Consider the following 26,273-nt stretch of genomic DNA (forward strand, 5'->3'; position numbering starts at 1 on the left):
ACTTAATTACCTTGTTTATCTGCGGGAGTCCTTACTTCTGTCCACTGGGAGAGCCCAGAATAGCGACACCTCGAATACAGCTGGCACCCCTGGTACCCAGATCTTGGCTTCTAGCACTGTGCTCCTCTGCCAGGAGCTGGGGCTTCTGGGAGAAATGCTTGATTCCAAGACCAGGGTAGAAAGACTGCACAACAAGCCTGGAGCATCGTGTGCCAGAAAGTAAAGAGATGCGCTAAGAAAAGTCACGGGGGCATGTCAAAAGGACATCGGAGTAGTCTTAACGAGGCTCTTACTGGTCACATCTGGGACAGTGTGGACGTTAAAATAAATAATGATAATAACTGAGGTAACCCATTGAATAAAAAGAACCTATGAGGACATACTGACATTGTGTATCCCTGAACAGGTGGACGGTGTGATGAGGAATGCAGTTTTTATCTAACCTCAAAAACTCCACACACCCCCAAATAACTATCAATTACCAAAAGAAAATGACTTTTCAAAGTAGAGAAGTCTGGCAGACACCAGCTGAATTAACTGATCAATATTAACTTAATCAATAATGCAAGAAATTGAAATTCTCTTCCACCGGGTAGGACAAGCATCTCGTCTGAGATATCCCAGCCAAAAATACATGATCTGAATTCAGTTATGAGGAAACCTCAGGCAAATCCAAATTTTGTTCGAGCATTCTACAAAATAAATGGCCTGTAATCTCCAAAACTCTCAAGGTCATGAGACTCAGGGGAAGGATGGGGGAACTCTTCCAGATTCAAGGATCATTAACAGCTAAATGCAAGGTGTGATTCTGAACCAAAACATTCTGTCAGACAAGAGCACTTCTGGAACCATTGGAAAGAACTCGAATGGGGTCTGAGGACTGGCTGTCAGGGCAGCATGAATGGCATTCTCCCGATCGTGACGCCTGCATCGTGGTTACGGAGAAAAGTGTCTTCGTTCATAGGAAATACACGCTGAAGTATTTCGGTGGTGACGTGGGCGCTCACATGGGGAGCGCGCTCTCGAATAGTCCACGGGGAAATGCTTCTTTGTTCTTTACTTGCAACTTTTCTGTGAGAAAAGATTGTTTCAAAATTTAAAAAGTAAAAATTAAGGAAAAAATAGAAGAGAAACTCGATTGTATGGTGTTGTCTCTTCCAGCTCAGGTTAAAACCAGACAATCAAGACAATTTGACCTGGGGGAGAGGAAACCCAAACACTCCAGAGCTCATGCTTGCGTGCCTCTTAAGTAAGAATGTGCTGCTCTTAAAAAGTATGTTTTGTGCCCTCCCTTACCTGTTGTCAGGGAGCGCTGCTGCTTCTTACAATTCATGATGGTGGAATATTAGTATCTGGCGCGAATCACTGTATCTTTCCAGGACTTCCAGTGGGAATTACCATGTGATTACTATACAAGCTGAACAGTTCAAGAATTTGGTTACCATATTTAGATCTGTATATATCTTACAAGGCATTGTGCAAAATTTAGAATCAGTTCAGCCTGGTCCCATTAGCACTGTCATACAGTAAGCCATCCTTTTTGTGCCTGAAACTCCTTTGGGGGGGAATATTTATTTGGGTCAAAGTATTCAGTCTCCAGAAGTCTGCATCTCCCCAGCATGGCAAGACCATCCTTCGCCCTGTTCTGCCTTGCTCTGCGTCTCAGGAGGCCACCCTCTAACAAGTGGAGAATGACTTCGGGGTCACCCGGGCTCACCTGCCCCCAGCTCCTCGGAGGTACACCTGCGGGAGGTTCTCACGGCGGCTGAATCACCGCTTACTGTCTCTACTGAGAGGCCTCTTTCCAGGGCTCCGGTCCTTCCCCAGGGCTCCAGCGCTTCACTTCATTCCGGACTTTTACCTCTTCAGGCCCAGGTGGTGCGGTGACAGCTCCCCATGGTAGTCAGCTCCTGGTGCCTTCGCTCTCCTTTGCTGGGTCTCTTAACCCTGCCTCCACGTCAGCAGAACTAGCTTATTAAACTCTCCTCCATCACATCTTTGAGTGTGCCGTCCGTCTCTCTCCGAGCCCTGGATGAATCATGGCATGCAGTTTCTCTTGGATTATCAGCTAACAAAATGTGAAATTTTGGAAATTAGGAATTATGGGATGGTTCATAGAAGGAAAAAAATTTCTACAGCATCAGCCAAGATTCAGAGCATGGGGTGCATCCCAGAAGGCAGAGCAGGCTGAGCAAGAAATGTAACGTCAGGGTGAATGAGCTCCTTGGGGCAGAAGAAGAGAAGGTGAGGGGAAAAGAAAAACCTACAAGGAAAGCCAACAACGTGGGTGGAAGTAAACACGGCAGACTGGCCAGTGGTGTTATTTCAGCGTCAGCTTTGGTAGTAAACATCCGTCGTTAACATGTATGTCCACCCACCGTACATGGAAACCAGAGAGTTGAAAAGATCTTTAAGACTGTTTGCTGAAAACGGTTCATTATTGTGTTGAAAATGCCCTCCAGTTGGGGCAAATCAAATTAGAGCAGGGAACTTAACTTCTGACCTCCTTGAAAAGTTTTCATCGTCCCCTCTTGGCTAGAATGAAAGTTTCACACACCAAGAATGGAAAGTCCAAGTAGCTCAAGTCGAGTTTCTTTTAAAGCTGTATCTGTAGACGCTCGCCTGGCCTCGATCTGAGCTTCCTAGGTAGGGGTGGATGTGCTGCTTTCGATAATACTGAACAACCTGCACTCAGTTTTTTTCTAGAACTGTAGTAGATTTTTTTAAAAAGGAAAAAAAATATGAGGACCCCATCATCTACTGAAGCAACCATCTTTTTCGAGATGGAAACTAAGATGTGGGTCAGAACTTGGAAGAGCAAGGTCACATAGAAATGGGCAGAAACATTAACCAGCTGCCAGGAATTCTTCTTAAAACATTTATCAAAACTGCCCTTAAATTGGGTTCAGGTGGAAAGAAATGGAGACACATAGGTGAGTACTCATATTTCATGTCTTCTGTGATGCTATGATCTTTTACAATTACTAACGTTTAGTACCAACACGGATAGGTGAAACTATTTCAATGAACATAATTTTTGATACAAAATTATTGGACGACTTGGCTGTAGGCATGTTAGGCTCCTCCACCACCCTCTTTTCAGAAGGAAGGAACTTGGTGGTTTGGAAAGTCACATGCCTTGTCAAGAACCTGGTTTGCTGGTGGAGCAGGCCTCGGGGACTGCGGCCCGGGCTGCCTGGGTCTCCTGGGCCTCAGTCCTGATGCTGACACGGGAGAGCAGCTTGTCACGGTCCACGGCAAGCCCCTCAAACTCCCCGGGCATCCGCTTCCTCATCTGTACAACAGGGATCATAATAACCCTCGAGTGGTTATTGTATCAGATCAGTAACGCATCACATTGGCTCTTTCTAAAGCTACGTAGTCGTAGTCGTAGACGCTATACCAATGATGTTACTATTCTTATCCTGATGTTATGTAATATTCTCCATGTACCTGAAGAGAAAGCTGGGGCCCAGGGTTGCAAACTGACTTGTTAACAGTCACTCAGGAGGTGATTCCAGAATTGGGTCTCAGTTCCAGTGTGTATAGAGTATGTATGGATTCTGCTGAAATTTTACTTCAAAATAGCAGTCTTTCTGAGAAGTAGAGTCAGTTATTTTTCCTTCTATTTCAAGGCTCATTTCTCCTAAACCTACAACCCCCATCACGCCTCCTTACTGAGTCTTACAGCATGTCTTGCACTATTAGGAAGTAGACCCTGAAAGAAAGTTTCCACCAGGTCTGATATTTGAATATGGTTTCTGAAGTTGTCAGCTTCCTGTTCATGAAATTCCTACCAAAGCTTTGCTGCGACTCATGGTAAAGACCTAGACTGCAGGACGGGGCAAACCAATTTCACACAGCGTCTGGCAGAGCACACCCAGAGGGAGGTGCACAAGGGCTTAGCAACACTCGTGATGGCTGTAACAGCCACAAAGATGGTCTCTTGTCTAGACATCATGACCTGGTCCATGAAATGTCATGATATAACGAAAAATCTTATTAACACCTAAATAGTTATATAATAATGGAGGGATTTCACATTTTCAGACATCTTAAGATGTCACATGTCACCTCCCACGGTTAGCCAGATAGAGTCCCCAAAACATGTGTCCCAGGTACTCCAAAATAAATGTCACAGAGCAACTGAAGTGCAGTATATCAGATATTCCTCAAATGCATTCGTTTCCCTAAAATAGATCTGCCTTTCTCTTATGCCTTCATTTTGGCTACTAATAAACATCTTGAGATAGATGGACCTAAAGACAGGGCTTGCTGAACTTCTGAACTCCATCATGGCCTCGGATAATTAAGCAGCAGACAGCATCCCAATGTTGTAAGTCTGGGTTAGTCCCAATATCTCCTGTTCCTTCGACATTTCAATATCACAGTCACAGCGATATGAGGGTGACTGTCACCTGCATCTGGTACACTGCAGACGCGTGCCTAGTCACCCTAACAAGAACTGTTAAATTGCTCCGGTCTGGCTTGACATGTCCCACGGAATGCGCAGTCACCAGATTCTTCCTGAAATACTCAGTCGACTATAGGATTCATTGTATATTTTGGCCAAACTTCACAATAGTCTATAGTTTCTAGAAATTCCAGAAGGTTTGTAATATTTGCCATTCTTTCATCAGGGAAAAAAAAAACCCTCAGAGAATTCATATATTTTTTAAAATTACAAAGTTTTGCTGAGATTGCACACACATTTAACACATTCAGACATAATTCTCACGTACGTAGAGGTTTGGATGTATTTACACTGGTTGGTTTTGCTTTAAATATTCTTTGTAGCTAAGTTGCATTTTGTTTTTTTTCACCGCCAGATCTTTGCAGCTTAGGACCCGCCTCTGAGCTGAAGGCACCAAAGCAAAATGGGAATCACACAGATTTGGCCAACGTAAGCTACATCCTATTTCCCAAAGGCCCGGGCCTCTTTTGTTCTTGTTGCTTCAAACAAACAAAAAGCTCTATTTTTTTCCAGCACTTTTCATTAACTTCATTTGTCACGGGTTTGAGCCTCTCCTGACATTGTTTTTACAGGTTTGTTTTAGGCTCTCATGTTCCCATTTCGTTTTGCATGTCTACACCACACTTTCAGAGGATAAACACGTTTCGTGCGGTTCATCAGAAGCTGAGTCACGGATGAGTACAATCAAGTCAACACGAGACGCGAAAATTCTTACGGGATTGACACAACTTTCCAGACCCCATTTCCTGATGTTCGCCACTTCCTTCTTCTCCCAGGAGTGATTCCTCAGGCAAGCCTTTCTGGGAAAGCTCCTGGCAGGGGCCCTGAGCATTCTGGCCTGGGAAGCCCCTAGGGTTCCCTGAAACACCTCCCCAGCATCACCCCTTTTAGCTGTTGGAGTGTTTGTTTTCAGGAACTCCCAGTGCTGCTCCGAAGAAGCAAAGTGAGCTGGGCCTTCACTCATTCATTCATTCATTCATTGAACAAATATTTATTGAGTGCCTCTTACGTGCTGGGCGCTGTTCTAGGTGCTTGTAAAATCTCAGGGAGCAAAGAACAAGAGCCCCTGCCCTCCTACAGCTTGGCACTGTAGACCTTCTAGCGGGTCACGAAGGTCGAAAAGACAGAAAACTTCAGGCAGAACTAACAGCACACATGAGAGCCAGGCTTCAGAAAACAGCCCAGCAGCTTACAGGAAATGTCTGCAAATTCTTCAAAAGTTCTGGAAGGGAACCTACCAGGTGAGGAGCAGCTGGGTGCCTGGAGGGGTGGGGCTGTCCCATCTAGAAGGCTTTGGGTGTTCTGGGGTTCGCCAAGTTTCCTATACATAATAAAAAAATATTTATTGAAATCAAGTAAAAAAGCTCTGACAGTTTAAATTTTGAGAGGTACACTAGTTCTTATAAAAACTATGAGTATTGGGGAAATTGGTAGCCTTTTGATGAATGAATAAATGAAGGAAGGAAGGAGTGACAGAAGGAACAGGAACAGTCAGGTATGAATTTTTGAAAGACAACTGTTGTGTCAGTTTACAAAGCAGAGTTGGATGGAGAAAACCCAGAAAGGAGGTGACTAGATAAAAAAGGAGCACGAGGCCCAGGAGGGAGTGATAAGGATGAAAAGTCCTTGCCTCGGCGTTGCCCCGGGCGCTGCACTCAGGGAGTCCAAGGGAGCCATCCTGGACCGCACGCGAGCAATGCCCCCGGCGATGGGCGGTGGGCCAGCCTTGGGGGGAGCTGTGGCAGGGACGATGGGAATGAAAAGTGGGAGCAAGACGAAAGACACTTGGGTCATACAAACAGATCGGACTTGCTGACTGACTGGTTGTTCTTTCAATTTTATGGCTAATGATTGAAGTACTGAAAATTACTTACAGTTTTCCCTTAAATTTTATTTGAGTGATCATAGTGTTCCTTCTTAGGTTAATATTATCAAACTATAGCCTACAGATGTGATTTTGGAAAACTGAAAAAGCATTTTTTTTCACTTGCTAATTACTGAAAACCTAACACAACAATTTTATAGCTGTATCGGTATCTGCCAGTTGAATCCGATGTACACTTTAGGTCCTCCGTGAAGATTCTGAATTTACCACGATTGCCCCATGACTTTTCCCATTGCCCTCTCTTCACCTAATCAGCTGCTGCATTCAGAGTCTTTAACATACCGCTCAATGCCTGATCCTATATTGCTTTCCACCTACTTCTCGCTGGCTACTATTAGGTCCACAACACTTATAATTGCCCCGAGGGTTATGAGGTTAGAGGTCAGAGGTTGGTTAATGGAAGGTGGGGGTCATGTCATAAAATTTATGTAATTCATCTTATCATTCAAGTTTTGCAAAAGCCAAACCTCCCTCCTAAGGAAAATCTTTAATGTTTTAAATTTATATTTTCAGTCAAACGATTTTTGAAATGTCTTCATATAAAAATTAATGTGTGAGAAAAGATAGTAAATGTCTTCTCATCTTAGCATTAGAATGATAAAAAGTCACCGATCTGTTCTTTTGGGGGCCATTTCATTTTTTATCTCTAAAGTTTATTGCAAGATCGTAAGATTTCATGTTTCTCAGTTTCTATTTCTAATGTGTGGATGTTATTTCTATATTTGTTAAAAATGTGTCTGCATTTTGCACATTTCTAAGATGATCTGCAGGTGTGAAGTTTCTGTTCGGATTTTTAAGTGAGTTGGTTTTTGAAATCTTATCTTTACATTGGAAACGCCAAGGTGCTGGGGGCTGATTTATTTTTCAGAAGGCTGGCTTGACTTTTAATGGGTTATTTACTTTAAAAGCAAATTTTAAATGTTTATTAAAAGTCTCACTAATAAAATTTTGTTGCTCATCTTCAGGTCATGATTCGAGACCTTTGGCGAGATGAGGGGACTGCAAACCAGGTGGCACAGTAAATCTGGTTAGGAATGAAAAAGGGTCATTTATTTCCCAGCCATTACTGAAATTTCTTGGAATAATTCTGGAGCAGGCAAGGGTAGAGGAGCATATTAACCATATTGGCTGTAAACTGACTTTATACTTGAGATGCATGCAGTGTTACTCTCAGGTTTAGGCTCCATTAAGGGATCCCAGGCAACAAGCAAAACCCTCTTCAGTGGATAGTTATAGGTCAAGGTCAGATCATGGACACAAAGGCCATCTGATTGCAACCTCCATCACCCCAGGGTCAGAACGGTCGAACTTCGCAACGTCTTCCTTCCTCACTAACCACTCCCCGTGCTCTCCTGAAACGGAGCTTGCAATAACAGCACACGGCCGAGAACAAGAGGGTTGCTATATGGTCAAGGATGCCTCAGTGGCTCTGCAAGCCCACTAGAAGTCCAGGCAGACCTATGCACAAATTTTGATCTCACACCCAGAATCATTCCGCTAACCCACCTGTGCTGGCCTGATAAAGCAGAGGCAGAAGCCAAGACAGCAGGAAAAGGACTGGGAGTCAGATAATACATCTCAGCTCAGCCTCAGTCCTGTTGACTTATGATATTGACCTTTCTGATCTCTGCTTCCTTATCCTGAGAACTGCTCGGCCACGGCAGCTCGGGAAAGAGGTCAGGACCAAAAAAAATTGGCAAACGTCTGCAAGCTATTTATAAGACTCACGAAAGCCACTTAGTGAACTGCGCTTTAAATGGGGGTTTTTCCTATGTTCACGGTGATTCTCTTATTTGATGGTGGACTCCTTGAGGACATGTATCCTGGCTTGGTTGTACTCAACCATCCTACTGGCATTTTGCCTCACGTGTAGAACAGCATAATCATGGAACCTCAGAAAGGTCTCGAAACTGTCAATTACCAATCAGATCCTTGACACTTGGCTACATCATTGTGGCTAACTTTATATGTCAACTCGGCTAGACCATGGTACCCAGTTTTTGGTCAAACACCAGTCTGGATGTTACTGTGAAGGTAGTTTTTAAATGAAATTAACACTAAATCAGTTGACTTTGAATAAAGCAGATTACTCTTCATAATTTGGGTGGGTTTCCCACAGCTAAAAGTCTTAAAAGATTGAGATACCCCAAGAAGGAAGGAATTCTGTCTCTAGGCTGCCTTCGGATTCAAAACTGAAAATTCAACTTTTCCTTGAGTTTCCAGACTGCTGGCCTACTCTGTAGATTTTGGACTTGCCAGCCTCCATAATCACATGGAAAACCCTGCCTAAGACAATCATTTAACCACCTCTCAAATACTGCCAAATGATCAAAACTGTCTTTGAGACTGGACTTCGTAAAACTGCAGTCCTGGGATTGAGAGGATTCAATCTTAACAAGTTACAAACTACGTACAAACTACAGTTTTGATCAAGTTTTCAGAGCCTAGCTCCCCATCTATGAAGCAGTTATAATAGGACATCTTAGAAATTCCAAGTGATATGTACGAAGCGCTCATAACATAAAATGATTCTCAAACAGTGGCCGTCACCATTTTGCTCTGATGAACTAAATGGGATTAAATCCTGCTACTGACTGTTCCAGTAGCTGATGGCAAGGCTAGTTTGAACTTTGAACTTCTCAAATGAATTCAACTTTCTTGGCCAGAAATTGACCGTGTGCTCCATGCTTCAGGATTACCTTTACTTGCAATGTTGCCATGCAGGCTACAAAGAGACACTTCTGGAGCTGAGTCAGCCTTCTTTATTCTGAAAGCAACTGGGCCCTCCTGGAGGATGTCTCCCCTGAGAGGGTGAGAGCAATGGCCAGTAGCAGAACCACAACCTGAGTGACCAAAGAACTGGGAGATAATGGTTTACACTGCTGATCAGCCCTTGGAACTTGACTTAAAAACAAATAGTGTAGGAATTCAAAGGACACTCTTTCTAAGAATATGTTCACCTCATTAATCAGTTTCTCAAATGAGTCTCACTTTTTTAAAAAAGTAATAATCACTAACATAAGGTGTACAGGCATTGTGGAATAATTTTTTTATGTGTGAGGCTCACATTTTTTCTAAAGACCACAACCGTTGTTTTTCAATATAAGTATTAGGAATTTCAAGGGCATATCAGCATAACTGACATTTTGGATATGAAATCATAATAAATTATTAGAGATAATTTTTAAAAGGAAAACTTAAGCTTTTGTGAAATTGAAACCTTACATTTCATATTTAATTTAATGTTGTAATAGTTTTAGAAAGATGTATTTCAATCAATCGTCACCCCACTAAGTTCATACTGTAATCATTTTTCACAAATTTTCTTTCAGTTCTAGGTCCCAAACTATTTCAGACAGGACATTGGGACTTTCTTATTAGTCAGTATCTAAATTCAGTATTTCCAAGAAGAGACTCAAGAACAGCTTTTAAGGAAGATTTTATCACCTCTTGCTAAATCACATTTCAAATTGCTAACAGGGTATTGCGTATAGCACAAATGGGACCACGTGTTCAACAGTCAAGACAAGCAGACATGACTGTACAACGAGAGTCAGGCGTGCAGGACCTTGCATGTCAGGGTAATCTGGCTACACAATATAGACACAGCCAGAGGCTTAACTGCTCAGCTGTGCTGGAACCTGTTAGTGAGAGCCAGGGGTCACCTCTTCAACAGCAGAAGCTGGCTGTCGTGAGCTCCTGGCACACGGCCCGGTGGTCTGAATAATCAAACAAGAGCTGAAGTCACCCAGAGACTCTCAGCCCAAGTCCAGGATGTTGACATGCAGTGACAGGACACTCACTGAAATCCAAGGAACAGCACAGGAGGGTCAACCAGGCCTTGTCTGGAGTGTTCTGGAAACAACAGACAGGAGAGGGTGTAAATTAGAGACTTTTAACAATGCTTTCTTTGAGAACAAAAGTACAAATGCTGATGAAAGTTTATATTTAGCTACTCCCTATGTTTCTTAAGTCTATGGCTTCTGGGGGAAAATTATGAGAAACTGTATCACTTTGTGTTGTCTTTGAAAATAACTGAAAATGTTTCCGCAAATGACTTTAACATCCATCACTGCGAGAGTTTATTCAACCCTAACATTTATCATTTAATCTTCTTCCTGTTTACTTTGTCATTTAGCATAACTTCTTTAGAAACTTTTTTTTGATTTGTCAACAACATGGGTTAGGACTTTTTCTCCATGACCCCATGAGAGAGTTCATCGGACCTGGAGAGAGATATGTACCCACAAGGATAAAAGCCAAGCTCCCTAGCCTGACCTTGGCAATCAGCGTAACATTGTTTCTTTTCATGACCTTCTGATTATTTGGGAACAAAATTATCTTTCTGTGCCTAAGCTTGTAAGGCACTTGATACGTTGGTTTTCGCCCTGTCTGTCAGTGGAAGCCAGTGTTATCTGCCTATTCGTGGGAGCTGTCTCAGCAGTTAACTTTCGTTTTAAGGAAACAGAAAGAAATTCCGCAGTAATATTTTATTTTGCCATCACAGATAATAAACAGATCATGAACGAGCTGTAGCTTCATGATGTACGAAAAGAGAATAGTTCCTTAGGATGATCATTTTAATATAATACTAAAAAGAGGAAAGCAAGCTTAATTAGTGATTTTGAGAATTACCAGTTCTTGCTTTGATCTGAGTTTAGAAAAACTATAGTCAATAATACTCTAATACCAGTATCATAGACAGTCTTGAAACTTTATTAACACTTGAAATATATTAAGAAGCAAGAGTCAAAATTTTACAATTTCACGTTTGTTGCCTCTACACTTGTTTCTTTATGCTCTATAATGTGTGTTACTAAATCTGAATTTAATTCCTGGATATGCCATCCATTCATCATGTGAACACACTTAATTTGAGAGCTTCTCCTCACATTCCTTGTCTTCTAGTTTCTAGTTGGCAAAACAGGAGGATAAACAACATATTTACCCATAGGAGTTTTAATGAGATGAGCACAGATCACTGCAGAAAGCTTTTTTTTTTTTTAAGCATTTATATTTGAAAGCAATACAAAGTGTTTAAAAGCGAGGATTTTGAAGTATAGTTAGACTGCTGTTTGTGACTGAATTTTGCTAAATAGGACATATTGGCCTGGAGGAAATAACCTCTCAAATACAAATTAATTACCTGTAAAATTAGTATAAAAGTCACACCACACACAGCGTCGTCATGAGGACTGTATGAGATTGAAAAGCATGTTTAGCACATAACCAGGGTCTCGGGGCTCAACTGACTTCGGCGACCATTTATTACTGCAGGAATAAAAGCTGAGGGATCTGTTTTCATCTAATTAAAACAATTTCCTTCAAGCTGAAGAGTAGGACTGATTCCATTCTCAATCACATCTCTGAGAATTAGGTTGTGTGTCTAGTGGGAGGCTAGAAATGCAGACTGTGGTCCTGGGTGGTAAGTCTTAGCAGACATTGCTGAGTCATCAGCCATTGTGCAGTGACTGAAGCCACACGTATGGATGGAATCACCCAGTAAAATACAGACAGAGAGAGAAGGACAAGTCCATAGGGAGCACAGATAGTGAAGGCCAGGAAGACACAGGAGAAAATTTGTCCTTTCCCCTGAAATTAGAGGGATGGAACTAGGGGCCGGGGACAGACACAGCCAAAATGTTAGTGAGGAAGAGCATGAAGAATGGCCATGTTTAATTATCTCCACATTCTCTGATGCAGGTTTTAGGCTAATGTAATATGAGGAAAGAACAGAAAAAAGGGCAGTCAGTGAACCAGCCTTGGTGACGCAGGTAATTCACTTGTGGGAACAGACGACAGGTTAGAAAGAGATGTGAGCCAATCAGGGAGGACCTTAGCTGTTGGAATAACGTTTATCCTCCATCACTGAGGGAAACGGTAAGATGGAAACAGAGGCTTTGGGAGCTTAAGTTGCCCATAGAGTTCAAGATAAACTATAGGAAAACTGGACTCAAGGAAACCAGTGAGCATGCTATGGTGACAAGGTGCTCTGAGCGCATTTTCGAAATGGTCTGAGCCTCTGGTCTGCTCTCTGCCACGCCACCACTTTCCAGCACTTTGAACCCCATCGCTAACCCCCTTCATCCTTCAGTTCTCAACTCAAGTATCACCTTTCCAGGGTAGCTTTCCCTGACACCTGGTCTGATCTTAATACCACGTCCTCAATACTTTCATGGTCCCCAATCAAGAAACTCATCATGCTGTTCTGTGACGCTCACCTACTGTCCTTCTCCCCAGCTAAACTGCAAAATTCCTAACAGATGGAAACCACGCCTCCTTGTGCTCTGGCATCTGGCACACAACCTGGAACATCATCAAAATTCAATGAAGGTGAATGAATAAATGAATGAAGGAACAAAGACATAGATCCTGACTAAATACTATTACTGTAAATCACAAAATCAGAAATGAAGCGTGGACAGAGCATCTTTTACAGCGAGCTATGTGAAAATGGTTCTTCTAAGAAAATGAAGGGTAATTAATGAACATTTTTTTTTTTGGCAGTAAAGGTCAATAAATTCTTGTTAAGGCATTCTAACCATAATTTATAGTCAGACAACCAGTGTGCTCCCACAATTGCTTCCAAGTTATTCTGTGAAGCAGTTAACAGATGTGCTAAGCCCTTCCCTGCCAGCCAAGAGCCAAAGGGTGAGAATGTAATGAAGTCGTTTTCCTTCTCTTGTGTTCTTGAACTGGCTTTTCTATTAAAGAAAATCAGGAATCAGCCTGACCTTCCTTGCAACGAATGATGCTTTACAGAATTTTTTTTTTTAAATGCCACATGGAAGGCAGTGACTTTCATATGGTGAGGCTATGCCTAGAGTCCCACCGAGTCAGTGATTTCGCGGAATTGGTTGGCTAGTGACTTGTTGGAGCTTAGATACGGTCGCCAAAGATGATTAGCTGGAAAACTCCCAGGCCTTTTATCTGGACCTAGAAGAAAAATTGTCTCCTAACTGCAAAAGCATGATTTATTTTAGCATTCTTCTACATCAGTGTTTTTCAGACCGTCTTAACGTGCACCCATGTGACCATGACCTAGTCCCTTACACATGTAGGAACGTATCAAGCTTCGTGAATTTTCTCCTTTCCCCTCTTCACATCACTTCACGGCTGTTCTATTCTATTGGTTTTAAAGAGCCCTCTGAAGCCCTGATACTGGTTTCTTCAGCCGCTGATGGGTCTCAGCCACACATCATTTTACAACACGGTGGACGTAAGCAGCAAAATTACAGACTAGAGTGTGAAGTCCGCCCTTTCACCTTTGTGTTGGTTTTTACTGTTTTGCCTAATTGATTAATCCAGCTGATGATCAATTTGGTCAAATTTCAGACTCTCTTTATCTGTGTCTTAAAACGTTTCATCTTTCAGCTTCTTTTTGCTTTGTTCTGTGTGTGGTGTGGGGAGAGTGACAGAGAGAAAAGAAGGACCATAGACCACGTGAGCTTTGTCTTAGGATAAAGATAAACTTTGGGAAGCAGAAAGGGTGAGACTTTAACGTCATCTAGCTAAACATTCCTGGAATTTTACCTTGATTTTGGCCTCATTCATGAATCCATTCAACACACATCTTGTAGCCCTTACTGTCCGTCAAGTTCGGTGCCTGGCTGTTCGAGAGTCAAAGATGAAATATAGGTTTCTGCCATAAATATGTTTATCATCTGGGGAGGAGGGAGATGGGAGAAAAATTATGAAGTAATTATTTTGAAAAACCAACCTATATTTTAGGTCACCATTTCCTGATCTGAGTTAAACTGCTATCTCAGTGCAATAAACTATAATAAGAGATGCAGTGGATCTAAAATTCTACTTGATAGAAAAATAAACCTCTAGGCCCAGTGGTTGCATTCTGTTTGTGGCAGAGAGTTGATCTGAGCTTAACTTTATTCCCCCTACCCCTGAGCTAGTTAAGGCTTCCTCCAAACCACTGGCTCCTTGATGCCAGACCCTCACCTCCTTGGAGGAGCCATTAAAAAGTCTTGCTTGTGATGCTCTGTGCACGTGAGGACTTGATACCCTGATAAATCCATTCTGCTAATCTTAGTGCATACGCTGCTATACTCTTGGACTAGGATTTATCTCATTTCCTCATTGATAAATAATAGGAATGAGTAAAAGACTTAAGAAAAGCCAAGGTGTAGATAACTTTAAGTGCGATTCAGTACATATTTGCTTTTCTCCTGTGGATAGCGGGAGAGAGAGATCATCTTGTATCTGATACCATTTGCTAACAGTGATATAAAAATGCACATGAGAAGAAAGAAATCGAAAGGCATAAATAAACCCTTAATTATTTTCAAAAAAATTTATAAATAGGCTCTGGCTGGGAAAAGATTTACATTTTACCTTCTAAGTCATTTTAATGGGTCATGCCTGAAGTGAGATGTGAGAAATCTAAATGGGTGACTAAAAATACACAGAAAGTTCCCACCAGGACAGGAAAATTCAGCAGGGAAAGGAACAAGCAGTGGGACAGTGAGAAGAGGCACAAGGCGCTGTCTGGTGTTCGCTTGTTCTTACAGCCAAAACCAGAGGAACCAAATTGCGTCTGAAATTCTCAGTGATGACCATAGATTCCGTGTCAGTTTCCAATGTCTCCCCGTTGGGCCTTGGCTCTGGGGCTGCTGTGCCCAGGTTGGGGGACAGAGAGCACGAGGTCGTCCTTGCCACAAATCCTGTGACCCTCAAGAGGCCATATTACTGTCCTCAGCTCCCTCCTCCGCTTTGTGCGCGGTTTCAGCGCCCATCTCACAAGACCGTCTGCTGATCACGTGGGCTCATGTAAATCCCGACGTGCGGTGTGAACCTAAGTGGTAGTTGCATTAAATTTGAATCTGAATTTGCTCTTTCCATTCTCTCTTTCTAGACTAGATCTTCCAGTCCCAAGACTTCACCTGTTGTCTTCATGCCAAAGGTTACCAGCTCCCGTCTCGGCAGCCCTGACTTCTCTCCAGAGCCGCGCTGCTTGCTGGCTGTTTTCTCCTGGGCAGAACACCCTCACTTCCACCTCAGTGTGTTTAAACGACTATATTTACCCCCAGGCTACCTTCCTGTCCCGTAGCTTCTTTTCCTCTAAATGATAGAATTACCCCTTTCAGTTGCCTAAGGGCAAAACACTGGTGTCACCTTCAGGGTCTTCCTCCCTTCGCTCGGCCCACACCTGCCTATTTTCCACACTGTGTCAGGCCCTGCATTATGACAGGAAAGGCACACAGTTGTCAACTGCCCAGGCAGTCAAACCCCATCTTCTCACTACTTCCCGCCCCTGTGCCTCTGCCAGCTCAGCTTTCCTGCTACCATCACCGCAGCTCAAGCCCTCGAGTGCAGCGGAAGTTAAAACGAGACTTTCCATGCTTCAGTGGTATCTTTAAGCTTCATCCTTGCACAGGACTTGCGATGTCTCCTCTGGCCCCCAGCAGCAGGCGTGAACTCCTCAGCCCTCTGCCTTGGACCAACATCACTTTTCCGGTCTCATCTCCAAGGCAGATCTTTGTCTCTCTCCCATCCTGGCTCACAATGAGCTTTTTTATTCTTCTGCTTTGGCTCAAATCTCTTCCCTCAACCCCCAAACCACAGAGGAACATTCTTTTCTCTACCCCTGAAACTCTGTCCATCTTTAAAACAAGCTCTATTCTCTTCTCTTCTCTTCTCTGAAACCTTAGCAGAGCATCCTTGCCAGGGGCTGGAACTCACTCACTCTGACCTCTGCTTTATTTCGTGGGAAGAAAAAATCTCAGCATCTTCTCAACTTGTCAACTAGCGTGTTTTAAAGTTGAAAGTGCATTTGTTTTCCTTGGTGTCTCTGCAAATTTTTGAATAGATGGTTTAACGCTCCTGCTGTTCCTCTCTCTCACTCTCCATATCTATGTAAATACATACTTACATGCCTATATTTACGTATCTATTGGCGGATAGATAAAGTTCAGAGCATCATCCTGCTTGTATAAGAAACACAATAGAATTTGGAAATGTTGTACCATGTGTCATGTTTCATGTAAATAATTACTTGTAAAATCAAAGTGAAAATGATCTGCTTCTATAGTCCTCAGCAATACACCACCGAAATAGCCGAGCTGTGCAGGTAACAGAGAGGACTCTAAAGAAATCTATTATTCTTGAAGAAAGATGGTTCCAGTCCTTGTAGGAGTGCGGTTTTTAACTTCACTGAAATTTCACACTAAACTTTTTTTATTCTTGTAGCTAGGTAGTGATTGATTTTTCTCAACATAAACAGCAGTAGATTAGGGAATTAATTAAGGGAAGCCTAGAATGTCTTCTCCCTCACTTCACTTCACTCACAATGCCTGCTGGGCAGATGCAGGCAGCACTGGTAAGGAGATTATTTCTCCTTAGGGCTTGCAGAATGTAACAACTATTGTGATTAAAAGGCCTAAGGGATTTAAAGTGAGAAAAGACTCAGCTATGACCTGACAACTAAAGAATATTCAACAAAATCAATTGTAGTTAATCCTTCCAACTGGTAAAAAAAAAAAAAAAAAATGGAAGGAAGATGTTCAAGGATTTCATTCAACTCTGTGATGGGTGAGGAAGCCAGGAAGATGGCGAAGCTAGATTCAAAACCATTTGAGAAAGAAGGTTTGAATGCATCCCCAGGAAATGCATTTAAAAAGCAGAATATTAGAATGAGATATGGGGGAGTCCAATACAGAAATGATTACTATCTTAGAGGGCAATAAAACTGAAATCTTTCAGGGTTAATTTTACTACTGAACAGAAATCTACAATTACCAGGTAACTTCGTGTTGTCTACACGGTAATCAAAGACGACCAAACAACCGAGTCAGATGTGCTGAATAAACATTGGGTGGCTTGACGCACAATAACCCGTGTGATCTAGAAAAGGCATGCCACTCACCTTTTCCCTAAGTTTCAAAAGCTTTTCCTTAATCGCAGTTATCCTCTCCGAGAATCTGACGAAAGCCGTGGACCAGTCACTCACGGTATTATGCTATTTTAGGAGGTTGGTGATCTCCCAGAAACCCCTTCTTCCCCCCTCAGGGGTCCACGCCCTCAAGAGTGGAAAGGCTTGGTCCTTATTCTCCACGGCTGAAGCACAACCAGGGTGACCATTTATCTTGGTTTTCTTTTCAGGGGAACATGCAGGATACTCACGACGAACAAGTGGATTCCACCTCCAGCGGACTGGCCTCCAGAGCAGTAGGGAAGTATCTGGCACTCGTGTGTCAGCCTGCCAGCCCCGGACGGCCATCACGGACTCACGCTGTGAGAGGTATGAAGCCACTGAGCAGCAAGATGTCCGGCTAAGTGGGAAATGTGAGAAATTCGAGGTGAGATGATGTGAAAAATGAGTAGGAAATAGGGGCTGAGCAGTCATGACAGCCAGCAGATAGAGATGCTTGTGCCCTCTTCAAAGTCCAGGGGAACATAGAATTATTCTTTACTGTTTTATGATGTAGTTTCCTATTTTTAAATACTTCGGGCAACTATAAACTGAAAAAAGAAGTTCATTTTCAGTGAAAATAGGGCCCTGGGTTTCCGTTTTGCAAGAAAGCTGATGACGACCCTGCATGGGTTGGACTGTTTTCCACCGTTTACCATTCGTAGAGGGGAGAGAAGCAGGCTCGTGATTACACCACCAGTGGCTCCTGAAGAGCATCGGTATCTATTTCAAAAGCTATATTTTATTTTTTAGGCGACGCAAATATTATTTAAAGGCTTTAGAAAAGGTCCGTTTTATAGTATTCAGCGAAGCATAATGTTTCATTTAGATCAGTGACTCTTGTTTCAGTTAATTTCACTCCTTTTTTTTTTTTTAATTCCAGGTTTCCGTTTGCATCTACAAAGAGTGAAGCAGGTTTACGCGCTGGCTCCATTGGCAGAAGAATGTGTCAGAGTTAAACAGTGCCAGTTTTGTATCAGTGCCGTCGGATGCTATGGAGGGAAAAGGCTTTAGTCCCAGTGAGGGTTCCAATTTCTCATCCAGTTCACAGGATCAAAGGAAGGCTTTAGGAAGTTAATTCTGTCAAAGGTGACTCATGACTGTAAATGCTGTTACAAAATCGAATGAAAAGTTCAACGTTAAAGACAAGATAGCGTATTTTTTGTTGTTTTTTTGTTTGTTTGCTTTTAGTGATAATACCATATAAATTTTGGTCAAGCACCAGCATTGTGGTAAAACAACGTTTTTACTAAATTAAGAAGTCTGTGAATTTTGTTGTAATGTACACATAATTCTTAACAGGCATCTAAACAAGTTCAATAGTTCAAAGACAGAATGACAACAGGTTTGGTATCATTCATCTCTAGAAACTCAACTCCAAAATTTTTGAAGAAAGCTGATGGGAACACAAAAAATATTTCAGCGTGGCAGTTCATTCTCTTTGCTACATGTCATCATTCAGGCTTTGAAATGTTTGAGCCTTTGAAGACTCCCAGTTTAATACCTAAAATGGTATTGAATTTTGGTAGCTGGATCTCTTATATGTTGGTTGCAATTTTGTTCAAAATCACATGAAAATCTTTAATCACATTGTTTGATAAATCGAGTACCCAAGAAAAGTCAGTTTGCAAAGCTTATAGCAAATCGTGATCATTCAAGACAAAGCTTCTGAACTGGAAGATACTGTAAACTGTTCCTATAAAAGCAAGGGATGAACCAAACACATTAAAATGACGAGAAGTCAAAAGATATTCAAGATTGAAGTGCGGTATTTTATAACTACATTTTGAAACAAGTTAATTTAGCATAAATGTCACTTGATGAAGCACCTACTTTTAATTGAGTAAATCAATACTCTAGCAAATTAAAGTAAACTGAGAAGGGCCGCATGTTTACAGCGTCTGAATTTAATTCCCCTAAAAGACATTCAAAAGAAATTTGTGAAACTGTCTGTTGAATGAAAGTAACCTAAATGGAATTACCTGGGAAAATATTTAAAATGAAATGTTTGCATATCTTACTAGGAAAACAAATCAGAAATGAGTATATTATCCATGTAGAATAATTTATTTTCAGATCACCAGTTATCTCAGCTCCTAGAAAAAGTGTATTTTCTCATTTCAAAATATCAGAGGCATACATGTATTTCCTTGCTCTGTCAGCTGCATGAACTAGAAGCAATGACACTCCAGGAGCTACAAGCATATCTTAATGCCCAGATCTTGGTTTCTAACACCATTCTCCAGGAAAAGGAATCAGGGCCCCTGGGAGAACTGGCTGGATTCATGACCAGGGCAGGAAATACACACGGTGAGCCTGTAGCATCTGGTGGTGCCAGAAAACAAAAAACATTAACAGGGAGGCCAAAGGGACACAGGAGCCAACCAAAGGGGCCCTCAACGGCCAAAACTGTGACATTTTGAGCAACAATCTAAAGCAGGCATTGGAATATAGCCCAATGGATAAAATAAACACCCAAACAGCTAGGAGCTCTTACTGGTGTAAATAAAAGATTAAACAAATAAACAGGGGAGAAGAGACAAACCTCTCATGCAGAAGAATTCCAAATAATTTACATGGATACTCTACCCTCAAGGAAGTGGGGCATAACTTCCCTCTGCTTAAATATGGGCTGTGGAGAGTGACTTCCTCTCAAAAAGGACAGTAAGGAAACAGAGGGGAAGGACCTTTCCAGTGGAGAGAACTGACAAACCCGACCCCAGGCACGTGACCGAGGTTGGCATCAACGGTGATAAAGCTTGTTGACGGCAGGTGCCCATGATGTGATGCAGGAATGGGGTTTTACCCTGGGGTCTTCCTCCTCCCAAAAGACACTGTCCCAGCCAAATCCTGGAGAGGAACAGTAGACAAACTCCAGCAGTGGGACTTCCTATAAAATACCTGACCGGTTCTTCTCAGGACTGTCAAGGCCACCAGAACCAAGTCTAAGAAACGATCCCAGTCAAGGGGGGCCTAAGGGGCCTCAGGAGGAAGGGCTGGGCGGCCTCCTGCACAGGGTCCTGGAGTAGAAAGAAACCATCAGGTTAAAACTAGGGCAATCTGAATACACTATGGCTAATGAAAGAACAAGCTTTAGTTAATAGCCGTGAACCGATAGTGGTCCACTAATTGTAACACGTGAGCCATACCACTGTGAGACAGTAGCAGGGAACGCTGGGTGGGACGGTGGGCGGGGACTCTGGACTGCCTTGTAAACTTTCCTCTGATTCTGATAAAAGCCCGGATACAAGCCACACACTACCTTTCACTTTGGGCTCCAATATGGCCGGGCTGGGTTGGCTGTGTCCCCGACTCATTCGAATAGAAGGTCCCAGCATTTTGTACATTCATTTCAGGATTGCATATGTGTTCCCACTGAATTTCAGTCAGGATTTCTCCCTAGAAACAATCCTGAATCTGTAAAAATATTACACTATGCTATGATTTTGAGCAGTCAAACGCCTCCAAAAATGAACATTTTGTTTAAAAAAACAATCATCTACAAAGAAGGCTCTTTGTAGATGGACCGAACTATACAATAATTTGGAAAAATTGCTGGTAATTTTATTTTTAAAAATTAAAAATAACACACTATTGAAAAAAAAGTCTTCAGAAAAAGTTGCATCTATCAATCTTACATATCTTTGTAGTTTTTTAAAAGCATGCTAATACACAAAATATATGCTGAATGCTGCCTTTTTTTTCCTTCTAAGTAAATATTTTATACATACACATAACCCATTCTTAGCTGTGCTTGCTGTCACTCCTCCCTCTTGCTAATGTACTTTTGATCATTTAAAAACTTTTCTTTTCTCCTCAGCATGATGTAATATTTGTTCATCTTTATAACTGGTGAGGGTATCACACAACACAGTAGGTCTCAGCAAAACTGATTATAGAAGGAACCATAATTTAGACCAAAATCTATTTGAAGAACCATTGTAACAGTAAAATTGAGGTTAGGTGACAGAAATCAGTCATAAAAGACTACATATTTCATGATTCTGTTTACATAAAGTGTCTGTAAAGGCAAATGCATAAAAGAAAGATTGGTGATGCCTGGGGCCAGAGGCGGAAATGGGGACTGACTGGAAATGAGTACAGAGGACGTCTGGGGGGTGACAGAAGTGTTCTAAATCTGGATGATGGTAAAGTTTACGCAATTCTGTAAATTTACTAAAATCCATTGACTCACATACTTAAAAGGGTAAATTTACGGTACATAAATTATGCCTCAAGAAAGCTGTTTTTTGAAATGATACTTACCAAGATGGCGGTACACCCAGATGGACTCAGCCAGTCTGGTGTTATTGAGATAAATTTCTAAACTTGAGAATTATTGTGGTTACTTTGCTTCTGAAGCTGCTCAGAGGCAGCACTGACTCTCACAGGAGGCAAATTTCCAACCTGGTGCGTAGGAGCCAGTGTGTTCAGGGCCCTTAATCCATGACAGAAACTGTGCAAAGTACTTCGCAATGAATAGGTTCTGCAGAGAATTTAACAAATTAGTTATTCTGGGTCTTGTAATTACTCTCTTTTATTCAGCCGCTGCTCCCCCAGTTCTATCATTTCTGTTTGACAACTTAAAAAAAAATAGCCTATCTTTCTTCTTTTCATAGTTTAATGTCAGCTAGAGTTTGAGATGCCCCCTTCCTTTTCATTTATGCAAAGTTCTTCTTTTTTTTTTTTGTATGTGAGACTACTGAGTTTAAGCAGTTAGCTGTAGAAAAAGCAATGAAAATTTTTATATTTCAATTGAACCGAACTGAAGATCCTAACCTGTGAATAAATAAATGTCATTGATGGGTTAGAAATCGATGAAAAGAAAGTACAGTGGAAACACTGTGGAAAGAACAGGTGTTCTTTAGCAATCCTTAATGTCCAGATATTTATGGAAAGTATCCATGAATGTAAAACAAGGGTATTAGTCACCTCTTTGTATGATTAGGGGAAATGGCCAGAAAGGAGCCAGTTAATAAAAAAAGAAAGAAAGAAAGAAAATTAAAAAGTCCAGTGGTGAGAAATTGAACATATCAACCATGAAATTGTGTTAATTTGATAATTAAAGTGTCTTAGTTCAAATGTAGATCCCGGACACTTAACAAAACGGTGACAAAATAATTAGGAATGAAGGCGTATTATACACACATTAATAGCGGAAACGGATAAAGTATAAAGCTCCCTCCAAGAAAACGTGTTTTGAACAGCGCAGAGCAATTATGTACAGATTGATATTATTTCATCATTCAAAGAGGATCTGGGAAGAAAGACAAGGAGCCTTTCCAGTTGGGTTGAGCTCTGAAGGGCACAGTCAGAAACAGAGGAGGAAGGGAAGATGAAAGAGGAGGACGGGGATGCGGAAAACTAACAAACGAAGAGAGATGAGCACCACGAAAGCCTGCGTCGGGGCCCCTCCCCCTCACGTTTAATTTTCTGATTCTCTTTGCTTTGGCTCTCTCTCCTTCTCACCTTTATTCTCTCACACTTTGGCCGCCTTTAAGATGTTCTCAAGTCTCTTTGTATATTTAATCTCCACTCCTTTCTCTCCTTTCTTCTCATAAAAACCTTCATTAAGGCAAGAAAACTCTTGAGAAAAATGAAAATGAATGGTTTAATTTTTATTCCAAATTCAAAAGGTGGGGATGAGGAAAGGAAATCAACACATTATTTCTTTACAGCTCAGGCGGGATGGCAGCCTTAGGAGACAACAGCAGAGCAGGGGATAGAAACAGAGGTCTTTCACGGAAAAAGGTAATTCATTACAACGCCTGTTGTTCTGACGCTGATATCTGTAGTCTCAGCCGGGTAATTGGGTTCTCCTGCTTTGTCTTTTTTCCTTGAGGAGTTTAAATTTTTTTCCTTTCATAGCTATAATACAAAGATGAGTCAGTGGCCCAGTTTTTTAAAAAGTAGATTTTTTTTTAAACATAGTTTCCAGTATAGTTAGAAATGAAATGGCCCCAATTCATGCCAGGGTCTTCTCTGGTGCATAAAACATCCAGGGAATGCATTTAACTGCTAATTTTGAATGAGGAAGGGAAAAAGGTAACTATATGTTATAATATTATATCACACATCAAAGTCTTTTTATTCATCAAGTCGTTTTATATCATCAAAACAATCATTTCACTTATCACCCCCGCAGCCATCCCTGGTGCTCAGCATTGTTATTCATTATCTTGATGATACGTTCTTTATTATTTCTATTTTTATTATTATTATGCACATAAAGCAATTGAAGTTAAATCATTTTTGTCAGGTCATTCAAGTCATACATTTTTAGACCTGAAAAAATCAATCTCTTCATCTTGCACAAGAGGCATGGGGGTGCAGAGAAATTAAGTGCCTCGCCCAAGTCACACTGCTAATAAGACGCAAACCTCGGGCTAAAAGTCAGGTCTCCTAGAGTGCTCTGGCACCAATCTGTCTTTTATTTAGCCCCACAATGATCCAACCAACGTGGAAATGCAGATATTTTATACACATTTGCATTGCTTTTAACTAGGTCGTGCAGCAGAGAACTCTGGCATACAAACTACTTGGGATGGTGCTGGCCCACCTGAGGCGTCACGAGTTGTAAGGGTTAGGTAGCGATGGGACTTCAAGGCCGGCCCTCCGCCATGCTAAAGCGCCCCCAGCATTTCAGGAATTGTGCAAATTCGCCAGGATAGCAATTAGTAACGGATGATGGAGAAGCAGTCTCCAATTTGGTCCGTTCACTACTGTCCTTCTCACAGCAATTGCTGAATGCAACTGACACTCCCTTCTGTTTTTTGTTATTTTATTTTATTTTATTTATTTATTTTTATTGAAGTAGAGTCAGTTTACAGTGTTGTGTCCGTTTCTGGTGCCCAGCATCATGTTTCAGTCACGCATATACACACACGTATTTGCTTTCATCTTCTTTTTCATTACAGGTTCCTGGCACTCCCTCCTTCATGCTCCCATCCCCAGTCAGAATTCAGATTTACTTCCAAGCTGGTACCTCAATAATCATCCCACATATTTTCTTAAAGATAAGAGTGTGATCTCATGTGCTGTCCCGTGAGGACGTGGAGACTTTGAGGCAGGCGGTGGGCATCTGTTCGACAACTTTTTCACGGTCAAGCCTGAAAGCAGATGCAAACCACAAGTATGGCCAAAAAAAAAAGAGCAAATCCCTATTAATATTCCCCATAATCAATCTTCATAGAGGTGTTTTATTTCTATGGCGCTTCCCAGATAAAACTCATTAAAGATTGCAAGAAGGTTCATTTTCTAATACTTCCTTATTACTTCCCTCTGGTGGCTTCAAGCAAGTGATCTAACCTTTTTGGGCTCAGTCTCCTCTTCTGTAAAATGAGGCTGAAAACAGTACTGACCTCAAAGGCCAGTTGTGAGGTTTAAATGAGTCAAAATTCAAAACCCTTAGAGCAGTGACTAGCACAAGGTCAGTCCCAAACACCAGCTGCTTGCCTACTTTTCCCGGGAAAAATACTAAAGTGGTAGACGAAATATCAAACAACTTCTGGGTTCTTTTTTTAGAATAATCTTACCTGGTTAGCCACGAACAACAGACCAACCACAGTGAATGGTCTGTATTCTTCATAAGAACAGGGGACAGCCTTCCGCGCCCCAGGTTGTCTGGACTACACACTAACTTTCAGTCCCACGTGCACAGGACTTCGCCCCAGTAATGGGGGTATTTGAACTCAGATCTCGGTTGTTCAGTCTCAGAACTCAGTCTGAGGCTCTCAGAGACGGATGGCTGTCACGTTTGAGACCAGTGTTCCTCGGAAAGAGTTAACATTTGGGGGTTATCTTTATTATGGAAATTACTACTCTCACTGTTTTATTCATTAATATTTTAATATGTTTATGATGAGACTCAACCCAAACCAATTTCCAAATCAAATCTGTCCCTCAGTAATTTCATTTGTTGGAACAGAGAACAAAAGCATTACCAACAGGGTAGTTTGAATGAAATTCTAATTAATTAGGCATATGAATGCACTGGCTAATTTTGGATGAGTAATTAGATGACTAATTACGTTGAAAACAGAGCTGTGTGCTTAATGAGATGACCATGGCCAATTGTACCCACAGAGAATTTTTTTCTGTTAGTTAAACTTGTGATTGTTTTTGATGAGCCAGGGTTACCTGTTGCACAAAGTTATTTCGAGCCTGTTTTGATTGACAATTTCCACTCTTCACCCACAATTAAGGCTTTTTTCCAAAACATGCGTTCCATGACTGTGCTTTGCTGATTTCTTGATATTCCATTTCTTTCCTTTCACAGGCACACATCTCCCACCACCACCTGAATCCCAAGATAATTGCTTTAAGTTTCTAAATATAGTGATCGTTCATTATTTCCACTTAAGTTTCGGAATCTACCCAGTGATAAATTAAATGAGAAGAGAAATAACACACTGATTGGGCTACAGATAAATCTTCATCCATCCTGGAGAACTATCTGCGCTGGCAGTTTCTCCTTTGAAAGGGCTCTGTCTGCGATCGGCGCAGACCACAGGCAGCCTTCAAGCATTCAGAAGTTCCGCTACAGGCGGCTGGTTCTAACTAGCACCTATTCGGCAGAAAGCTGCACTCAGGATTTCTGGTTTTAAGTTCAAACCAATATTTCATAGCAATTGTGTTGTCAGAATTCAGGTCAGGGAGACGGCAGATGTTAATTTAAACCAAAGAAGCAAAAACAAGCTCTTTTCACTTTTTCTTTTTTTTTAATCACAGAATTGGCAGCTCTGTACAAATTCTGAACGCAGGGTAACCTGCAACTGGCAGGAGAATCGCAGGGCGGAGGAGACCTTTCCAGGTGCTTTGGTGTCTAGTGAACGCTGAATAGATTCTAAAATCAGACAAATAATTTAATGGTGGGAAAATTGATGGTCTTTGTCACAAAAGAACACTTGATTTTCTTTATTCTAAAAAGGAAGCTGGAAACAATAATGATCCCAGTTTGTATGAAAATGCTTGACCTGGTCCATAGCATT

General features: G+C 41.6%; 1 long non-coding RNA gene across 1 annotated transcript; it reads right to left on the reverse strand.

The window, feature by feature from the left end:
* Nucleotides 1–9,734: 9,734 nt before the first annotated feature.
* Nucleotides 9,735–21,925, reverse strand: LOC116668639. Its single transcript, XR_004325870.1, has 5 exons — nt 21,550–21,925; nt 20,185–20,303; nt 17,239–18,392; nt 13,893–14,023; nt 9,735–10,214 (listed from the first exon to the last, which is right to left on the reverse strand). It is a non-coding gene; the product is annotated as an uncharacterized LOC116668639 (long non-coding RNA).
* Between the last annotated feature and the right edge of the window lie 4,348 nt (nt 21,926–26,273).

Source organism: Camelus ferus, chromosome 14 (assembly GCF_009834535.1).
Source record: "Camelus ferus isolate YT-003-E chromosome 14, BCGSAC_Cfer_1.0, whole genome shotgun sequence".
Classification (NCBI taxonomy): domain Eukaryota; kingdom Metazoa; phylum Chordata; class Mammalia; order Artiodactyla; family Camelidae; genus Camelus; species Camelus ferus.